We start from the raw sequence: 9,676 nt of genomic DNA on the forward strand, positions 1-9,676 counted from the left end.
GAATTTTAATTCTCAGTGTTGGAGGAGATGCCTGGTGGGAGGTAATTGGATCATGGAGGCGGACATCCCCCTTGCTGTTCTTGTGATAGTGAATTCTCATGAGATCTGGTTGTTTGAAAGGGTTGTAGCACCTCCCTCTTCACTCTCTCTCCTGCTTTGCCATGGGAAGACAGGCCTGCTTCCCCTTTGCCTTCTGCCATGATTGTACATTTCCTGAGGCCTCCTCAGCCATGCTTCCTGTGTAGCCTGTAGAACTGTGAGTCAATTAAACCTCTTTTCTTCATAAATTGCCCAGTCTTAGGTAGTTCTTTATAGCAGTGTGAGAACAGACTAATACAAGGATCAGCAAAATTTTTCTGTAAAGAACCAGATAGTAAATATTTTAAATTTTACAGGCCATATGGTCTCTGTCACAACTATGACTCGATTCTGTCATTATAGAATTTCACACAATGAGGTGTGAAAGCAGCCACAGACAGTATGTACCAAAAAAATGTGGCTGTGTTCCAATAAAACTTTATTTACAAAAACAAGCTGCAGGCCTGATTTGACTCATTGGCCATGGTTTTCCAATTCCTGGCCTACATGGTTGATTGTACCCCTAAGTAAGCCTGGACTGAACCAGCAAAAGTCTCCATTACAGTGATATAAAGGAAGACTGGCTACATTTATGAGTGACACAAAGCTAGGAGAAATATCCAATATGATGGAAGACAAAGTCAAGTTTTAAAATCATGCTGAGGAGCCAAAAGTATTAGTCTAAATTAACTTATATTGTTATTTGATTAACAAAACATTATCACAACCAAGCTAAGCTACATTCTACCAACAAAGTAAAGGGTAAGTTGGATTTAGCAATAATTACTCAAAAACAATCTGGTGTTGGCAATGTGCTTCACTAATTATTCATTCACTAATTCATTCATTCATTCACTCACTCATTTAGTTTTCAACACTAAGCCTTAATTGTTTACTATGATCTCTGCATAGTGCTGGAGTGGTTTTGATGATAAATAAAACAGCCTTAGTCCTTAAGGACACATAATATGGTCTATTGGACAGGACTGCTGCCTTTTATTTCATTCATTTATTCTTTTTTTTTCCAGCAAATCAATATTGCAGCCAACAATGTGGCAGGTCCACAATGTGGTACGGAAATGACAAAGGCAAATTAGACTTGATCTTTACTTTTCAGGAACTCAAGAAACAGTCTTGGAAACACATACACCTACGTAAACCGATAAATTACAATGCAGCATGGTGTAAGCTGTTTCAGAAATACGAATCAAGTGTTGTGAGAACAGAGAGGATGAAACAGCTAATTCACTAGGAGTCCATGAAACCCTAATATTTGGGGTGTTTTTAGGAAGTGGATTAGGAGTTTGACTATCAGACGTTAATGTATTATCCAGTGTGTGAGAAACGTTTGTGCCTGGTGACAAACAACTATGAATTCCTGTGCTTTGCTTAGCGTTCCAGTTAATAAAATCATCTGTTAGACCATAGGCAATTTTTTACGGACAATATTTTCTTGATAATTTAAATGTTGCCCACAAATTTGACTATCAACCCTTAAATATTAACTATGCTGCAGATACAAATAAAATCTCTTAGTTGGGGTTCCTCCAGAAGCATTCTCTGTTAGGAGTTTGAGAATACACAACATATTTGGAAGCTGTAGGGCCATTGGCAAAGGAATGGGCAATCAATTTAAGGAAAGAGAGTCAGCCTCTATGGGATATGTTATCAAGCCAGTAGGTGACTAACAATCCTGTGAGGAACAGACAGAAAGCCATGCCTCAGAATTATCCTGGCCAAGGGGCAAGGGAGGTGGGGTTTCTATACCCCTACACCTGTGAGTCATTGGGTAGGGCTGTTGTCCCGGGTTGGTAATGAGGGCAGTCAATTCCAGGGCACTTCCAGCCCACCCTGTGCACATATGTGGGTGTGTCCTGGAAGCCTATGGGTGGTGCATGGACAAAGATGCAGTTCAGCCTCAGGCAGTCAACTGGAATGCACAAACATAGGGATGTGAAGGCACAAGGCTAGAACATTAGCACCAGCAGGAGCTGCTATGCACACTACATCTGAGTCTTTCGAAAATTTTAGACACCTTCAAGAGCAGACAACACATACAAATAATGCTTGCAAATGTACTAAAACACACTAAAACCAATTCTAAAATAGCATTTCATTCATTGTTTCATTATATGTATACTCGAACTTTTAGTTATCTAGAGTTATTGCAATGCAGTTTGTATTACTTCCTGGAGTTTTCTTTATACTATTTTGACAGTTTCCTTGATTGCATGTATCATAAGCATACCCAAAGTATAAGAATAACTTCTCAGACCAGTTGAGGTTAAAAATCCCCAAAGGTAATGCAAGCCTGGCCATTAGGCTGAGTAAACCCCATTCAATACGCCCTTATGATACAACTTCCTAAGTACAACTTTTCACATAGGTTTTCTTTTTGGCAACTTTGGGATCTCGCCACAAACTGTGTGCTTTGAACACCTTGTTGGGCCACTATTATACCTCTTTCCCTCTTATGCTGTCATTTTAATTTATTGCTCTGGTAGGCTAGCATTATTAAAAATCCACAAATTTCTATTCATATTTTATTATAATCTGTACAGCTTTCCAGAGGTTTCATCTCCTAGTAGATGAACAATTGGGTCTGTGTACTTAGCGTGAGTCTCAAGGACTTTTGGCTAATTAATCATTTTGGAGCATCTCCTGCTACTTGGTCATTTACACATGACCATCAGTGCTGTCCTGTCCTGCCTGAACTTTCCACATAATCTGCTTTGTTATTTTTGGAGTTATTTGACTTATGCACGTTTGTCTAGCTTATTCTTTCTTAATTATTCTGATAGAAGCAAGTACATATTTCTATGTCATATTCAAGTACTTGATTGAAGAAAATAAAAATATTCATTTGTATGGGAAGTGCCCTAGTTTTGTAATAAAAGGACAGACCCTGTAGCCAACAGCCTAGGTTCAAATTTAAGGTCCCCCACTCACCAGCTGTATGGACTTGGAAAAGTCACTTAATCTCTATGAAATTCTATCACCTCACTTATAAAACTGGATTATTAGAGCCTACTGGGGAATTTTTTGTTTTGTTTTGTATTACATAAGTTATTTGATGTAGGGCACTTAGCATGGCACCTGGTGACATGGGTTGGCTTTGTGTCTCCACTCAAATCTCATGTAGATTTGCAGAAGAGGGGCCTGGTGATAGGTCATTGGTTCATGGAGGCAGACTGCCCCCTTGCTATTCTTGTGATAGTAAGTTCTCATGACATCTGGTTGTTTAAACGTGTGTAGCACCTTCACCTTCACTCTCTCTCTCTCCTGCTCAACCATGTGAAGACAAGCCTGCTTCCCAATTTGCCTTCCACCATAACTGAAAGTTTCCTGAGGCCTCCCCAGCCATGCTACCTATACAGCCTGCAGTACTGTGAGCAAAATTAAACCTCTTTTCTTTATAAATTACTGTATTAGTCTGTTCTCAGGTTGCTAATAAAGACATACTTGAGATGAGGCAATTTATAAAGGAAAGAGGTTTAATCGACTCACAGTTCCACAGGACTAGGGAGGCCTCAGGAAACTTACAATCATGGCAGAAGGGGAAGCAAACATGTCCTTTTCCACAAGGTGACAGGAGAGAGAAGAAGGAGAATCAAATGAAGGGGGAATCCCTTTATAAAACCATCAGATCTCATGAGAACTTACTCACTATCCCAAGAATAGCATAGGAGAAACTGCCCCCATGATCGAATTACACGCCCACTGGGTCTCTCCCATGACACGTAGGGATTATGGGAATTACAATTCAAGATGAGATTTGGGTGGGGACACAGCCAAACCATATCATTCTGCCCCTGGCTCCTCCCAAATCTGATGTCCTCCCATTTCAAAACACTATCATGCCTTTCCAACAGTCCCCCAAATTCTTAACTCATTAACTCAGAAGTCTAAGTCCAAAGTCACATCTGGGACAAGGCAAATCTCTTCTGCTTATGAGCCTGTAAAATCAAAAGCAAGTTAGTTACTTACTAGACACAATGGAGGTACAGACACTGGGTAAATACTCCCAAATGGGAGAAATTGGCCAAAACAAAGGGGCTACAGACCCCAGGCAAGTCTAAAATCCAATACGGGAGTCCTTAAACCTTAAAGTTCCAAAATGATCTCCTTTGACTCCATGTCATGGATCTCCAGGTCATGCCGATGCAAGAGGTGGGCTCCCATGGCCTTGGGCATTTCTGCCCCTTAGGCTTTGCAGGGTATAGCCCCCCTCCCGGCTGCTGTCACAGCTGGCGTTGAGTGTCAGCAGCTTTTCCAAGTGCACAGTGCAAGCTGTTGGTGGATCTACCATTCTGGGGCCTGGAGAACAGTGGCCCTTTTCTCACACCTCCACTAGCCAGTGCCCCAGTGGGGACTCTGTGTGGGGTCCCCAACCCTACATCTCCTTTCCACACTGCCCTAGCAGAGGTTCTCCATGAGGGCTCTGCTTCTACAGGAGACTTCTCCCTGCACATCCAGGCACTGCCATACATCTTCTGAAATCTAGGTGGAGGTTCTCAAACTTCAATTCTTGACTTCTGTGCACCCACAGCCCTAACACTACATGTAAACCACCAAGGCTTGGGGCTTGCACCTTCTGAAGAAATGGCCTGACATGTACCTTGGCTCTTTCAGCCACAGCTGGAGCTAACACAGCTGGGACTCAGGGCACCATGTCCTGAGGCTACATAGAGCAGGGAGGTCCTGAGCCCGGCCCACAAAACCATTTTTCCCTCCTAGGCCTGTGGGCCTGTGATGGGAGGGGCTGCTGTGAGAGTCTGTGACATACCTGGGGACATTTTCCCCATCGTCTTGGCTATTAATATTTGGCTCCTTGTTACTTATGCAGATTTCTGCAGTGAGCTTGAATTTCTCCCCAGAAAATGGGGCTTTCTTTTCTATCGCATCTTCAGTCTGCAAATTTTCAAAAGTTTTATGATCTGCTTCCTCTTGAATGGTTTGCTGCTTACAAATTTCTTCCACCAGATACCCTAAATCATCTCTCTCAAGTTCAAAGTTCCACAGATCTCTAGGGCAGGGGCAGAATGCTACCAGTCTCCTTGCATAACAAGAGTGACCTTTACTCCAGTTCCCAACAAGTTCTTCATCTTTATCTGAGACCACCTCAGCCTGGACTTCATTGTCTATATCACTATCAGCATTTTGGTCAAAGCCATTCAACAAGTCCCTAGGAAGTTCCAAACTTTCCCACATATTCCTGTCTTCTCAGCCCTCCAAGACTCTAGGAAGTTCCCAAATTTCCCACACTTTCTTGTCATCTTCTGAGCCCTCCAAATAGTTCCAACCTCTGCCTGTTACCCAGTTCCAAAGCCACTTCCACATTTTCGGGTGTCTTTATAGCAGTGCCCCACTCTCTGCAATACCAATTTACCATATTAGTCCATTCTCAAATTGCTAATAAAGACATGCCCAAGACTAAGTAATTTATATTAAAAAAAAAGAGGTTTAATTGACTCACAGTTCCACAGGGCTGGGAAGACCTCAGGAAACTTACCGTCATGGCAGAAAGGGAAAAAAAACGCATCCTTCAAAAGGTAGAAGGAGAGAGAAGAATGAGAATTGAGCGAAGGAGTAAACCGCTTATAAAACCATCAGATCTCATGAGAATTCACTCACTATCATGAGAATAGCATAGGAGAAACTGCCACCATGATTCAGTTACACTCCCACTGGGTCTCTCCCATGACACATGGGGATTATGGAAACTGCAATTCAAGATTAGATTTCAGTGGAGGCACAGCAAACCAAATCAATTGCCAGTCTCAGGTAGTTACTTATAGCAATGTGAGAATGGACTAACACAGAAAATTGGTACTGGGAGGTGGAGCATTGCCACAAAGATACCTGAAAATGCGGAAATAGCTTTAGAACTGGGTAATGGGCACAGGTTGAAACAGTTTGGAGGGCTCAGAAGAAAACAGGAAAAAGAGAGAATATTCAGAACTTCCTGGAGACTTTTAAATTGTTGTAACCAAAATGCTGATAGTGATGTGGACAATGAAGTCCAGGCTGAGGTTTTCTCAGATGGAGATGAGAAATCTATTGGGAACTGGAGTAAAGGTCACTTCTGTTATGCATTAGCAAAGAATTGGAGGCATTCTGCTCCCGCCCTAGTGACGTGTGGAACTTTGAACTTGAAAGAGATGATGTAGGGTATCTGGCAGAAGAAATTTCTAAGTAGCAAAAACATTCAATATATGGCCTGGCTGCTTCTAAAAGTGTATAGTCATGTACTTGAGCAAAGAGATGACCTGAAACTGGAAATTATAGTTGAAAGGGAAGCAGAGCATAAAAGCTTAGAAAATTTGCATCCTGGCCATGTAGCAGAAAAGAAAAACCCATTTTTGGAGGAGGAATTCAAGCTAGCTGCAAAAATTTGCATAAGTAAAGAGAAGCCAAATGTTAATAGCCAAGATAACAGGGAAAATGCCTCAAAGACATTTCAGACACCTTCATGGCAGCCCCTCTCATCATAGGCCTAGAGGCCTAGGAAGAGGGAATGGCTTCCTGGGCCAAACTCAGGGATCTGCTGCCCTCCACAACCTCAGGACACTGCTCCCTGTGTTGCAGCCACTCTAGCTCCAGCTGTAGCTAAAAGGGTCCCAAATACGTCTCAGGCCACTGCTCCAGAGGGTACAAGCCATAATGTTTGGTGGCTTCCATGTGGTATTAAGCTTGTGGGTACACAGGGGGCAATATTTGAGGCTTAGTAGCCTCTACCTAGATTTCAGAGGATGTAGGGAAACACCTGGATGTCCAGGCAGAAGACATGGAAATGTCCATGCAGGAGACATGGAAATCCACTACTAGAGCAATCTGGAGAGGAAATGTGGGGTTGGAGGCCCCACACAGAGTTCCCACTGGGGCACTGCCTAGTGGAGCTGTGAGAAGAGGGCCACCATCCTCCAGACCCTAGAATGGTAGATCCACTGACAGCTTGCACTGTGTGCTTGGAAAAGCGACAGGCACTCAACACCAGCTATGAAGACAGCCACAGAAGCTATACCCTGCAAAGCCACAGGAGCAGGGCTGCCCAAGGCCTTGGGAGCCTACCCCTTGTGCCAGTGTGGCCTGGATGTGAGACATGGAGTCAAAGGAGATTATTTTGGAGTTTTAAGATTTAATGACTGCCCTGCTGGCTGTCTGACTTGCATGGGGCCTGTAGCCCCTTTGTTTCATTTGATTTCTCTTTTTTGGAAAGGGAATATTTACCCAATACCTATACTCCCATTATATCTTGGAATTAACTAACTTGTTTCTTATTTTACAGGCTCATAGGTGGAAGTGACTCACTTTGTCTCAGATGAAACTTTGGACTTGGACTTTTGAGTTAATGCTGAAATGAGTTAAGACTGGGGACTATTGAGAAGGGATAATTGTATTTTGCAATGTGAGAAGGACATGCAACTTGGGAGGGGCTGGGGGTAGAAAGATATGGTTTGGATTTGTGTCCCTGCTCAAATCTCATGTTGAATTGTATTCTCCAACATTAGAGGAGGAGCATGGTGGGAGGAGATTACATCATGGGAGCCGATTTCCCTCTTGCTATTCTCATGACAGTGAGTTCTGATGAGATATGGTTATTTAAAAGTGTATAGCACCTCCCCATTCCCCCTCTCCCCTGCTCTACCATGTGAAGATATCCCTGCTTCCCCTTTTGCCTTCTGCCATGACTGAAAGTTTCCTGAGCCCTCCCCAACTATGCTACCTATACAGCCTGCAGAACTGTGAACCAATTAAACAGTTTTTCTTTATAAATTACCCAGTTTCAGGAAGTTCTTTATAGCAATGAGAGAATGGCCTAATATATTTGGCATGTAGTAAGTCCTAGATAAACATTTGCCATTATTGTTTTTTCCATGAAGATAATATCCCAACTCTCCCCTATTTATTAAAATCAACTGCAGCATAAAACATATCCTATGATCTTTGTCTTTTTGGTATAAAAACCTTACACACTTTATAATAATTTTTCTCTACTCAGTAGCATTATTAACTCACAATCATTCATGGATATAATCTTTCCCAATTAATTATAATTATTACTACTATTTTCCTATTATTGATGCTCAAATTGCTACCCTTTAGCTGTGGGAGTTCCCTTAAGCTGGATTCTTTGTCCATATAGCACATTCCTGGTGATTTTGAAGCAACCTTTCTTTCTGGCAACAAGAGGGCATTCCAAACCCATTCTGTCTTTTTTCCATTCCTAAATACATGGAATAAACAAACATCCTTGTATTTTTTAGTGTAGTGTTAAATGAAATGTAGGTACTGGGGTTGGTAAAGGTGCTGGGTAATGTGTGCCAGTTGCTGCTACTGATGAGCCATTTTTAGCAATGATAGAGTTATGTTATTTTAAAATCATGAGTTCATATTTATCTTTCTTAACACAACAAACTAGTTTGTGATATCCCACTTTTCAGCCAGGGTGGGGTTTTTTTATTACTACAGTTTTATCTTTACAGTACAAAGAAGGGTAAAAATGAGAGGACACGGAAGGCAAAGAGAACAGAACATACAAAGGCAGAAAAGCGAAGTGGCAGTCTTCCATGCAGTGACTCAGGGATCCAAGCTAATATATATATATATATTATATATATATATTATATATATATGTGTGTGTGTGTGTATATATATATATATATTTTTTTTTTTTTTTTTTTTTTTTGAGAGACAGTCTCACTCTGTTGCCCAGTCTGGAGTGCAGTGGTGTGACTTTGGCTCACTGCAACCTCTGCCTCCTGGGTTCAAGTGATTTTCCTGCCTCAGGCTCCTAAGTAGCTGGCAAACTTCTTCTATTTAGTGGCCCTACCATCCCCTGGGGCTGGGTGCTCTTCTCTAGATCCCCTGCATTTGACTAGCAGCTGAAGGAAACAGAGGTTGGAGGATCATGCATGGAAGGTTTTAATGGGGTAGCTGTAGTGGTAGTGCTCATCATGTACATGCATTCTATTAGACTGCCCTGAACATGAGCCCACCTAAATGAAAATTAAGCTGGAAAATGTAATCAAGCTAGGTGTCCAGGAAGAAAAGGAGCATGAGTAGTCTCTACTGTATAGAGCTGTACCTGGTTTTGGTCCCCATATTTTTAGAGCCTTTTCAGCTCAACACCAGAAAGATTTAGGGCCTCAGTAAATACTTATTGAACTATTGAATAGTAAATGACACAAGGCTGAAAAAGTAGCTTGGGACCAGATTGCCTGGGGTCTTGAATATCACACTGCCTAAGGTGGCCTTTCTTATACAGGTAGTGAGAGTCTTCCTATCAATAGTGCGCTGAGACTTCCAGCAAAAACAAATGCAATTCAATACGGATAAGAGAGAACAGACATGAACTGAGGAAGTAGTTGTCTTACCACCTGCAGTATTTCACTCATTTCTGGATATCATCTTGTTGAAAAAACTTTAATGAAGTAGGAAGCATTTGAAGGTCAACAGAAATGATAGAAGCTGCAAACTATGGCCTCTGAATGTAACTGGAAAAAATAATACGCTGTTCAAGCAAGAGAAGGGGAGACCCAGTAGGAGGGTGTGGAGGTGGCTGGGGCATGGAGACCAGAAGTCTCAAACCACCTGA

The sequence above is a fragment of the Hylobates moloch genome, unplaced genomic scaffold (genome assembly GCF_009828535.3).
Source record: "Hylobates moloch isolate HMO894 unplaced genomic scaffold, HMol_V3 SCAFFOLD_6, whole genome shotgun sequence".
Classification (NCBI taxonomy): domain Eukaryota; kingdom Metazoa; phylum Chordata; class Mammalia; order Primates; family Hylobatidae; genus Hylobates; species Hylobates moloch.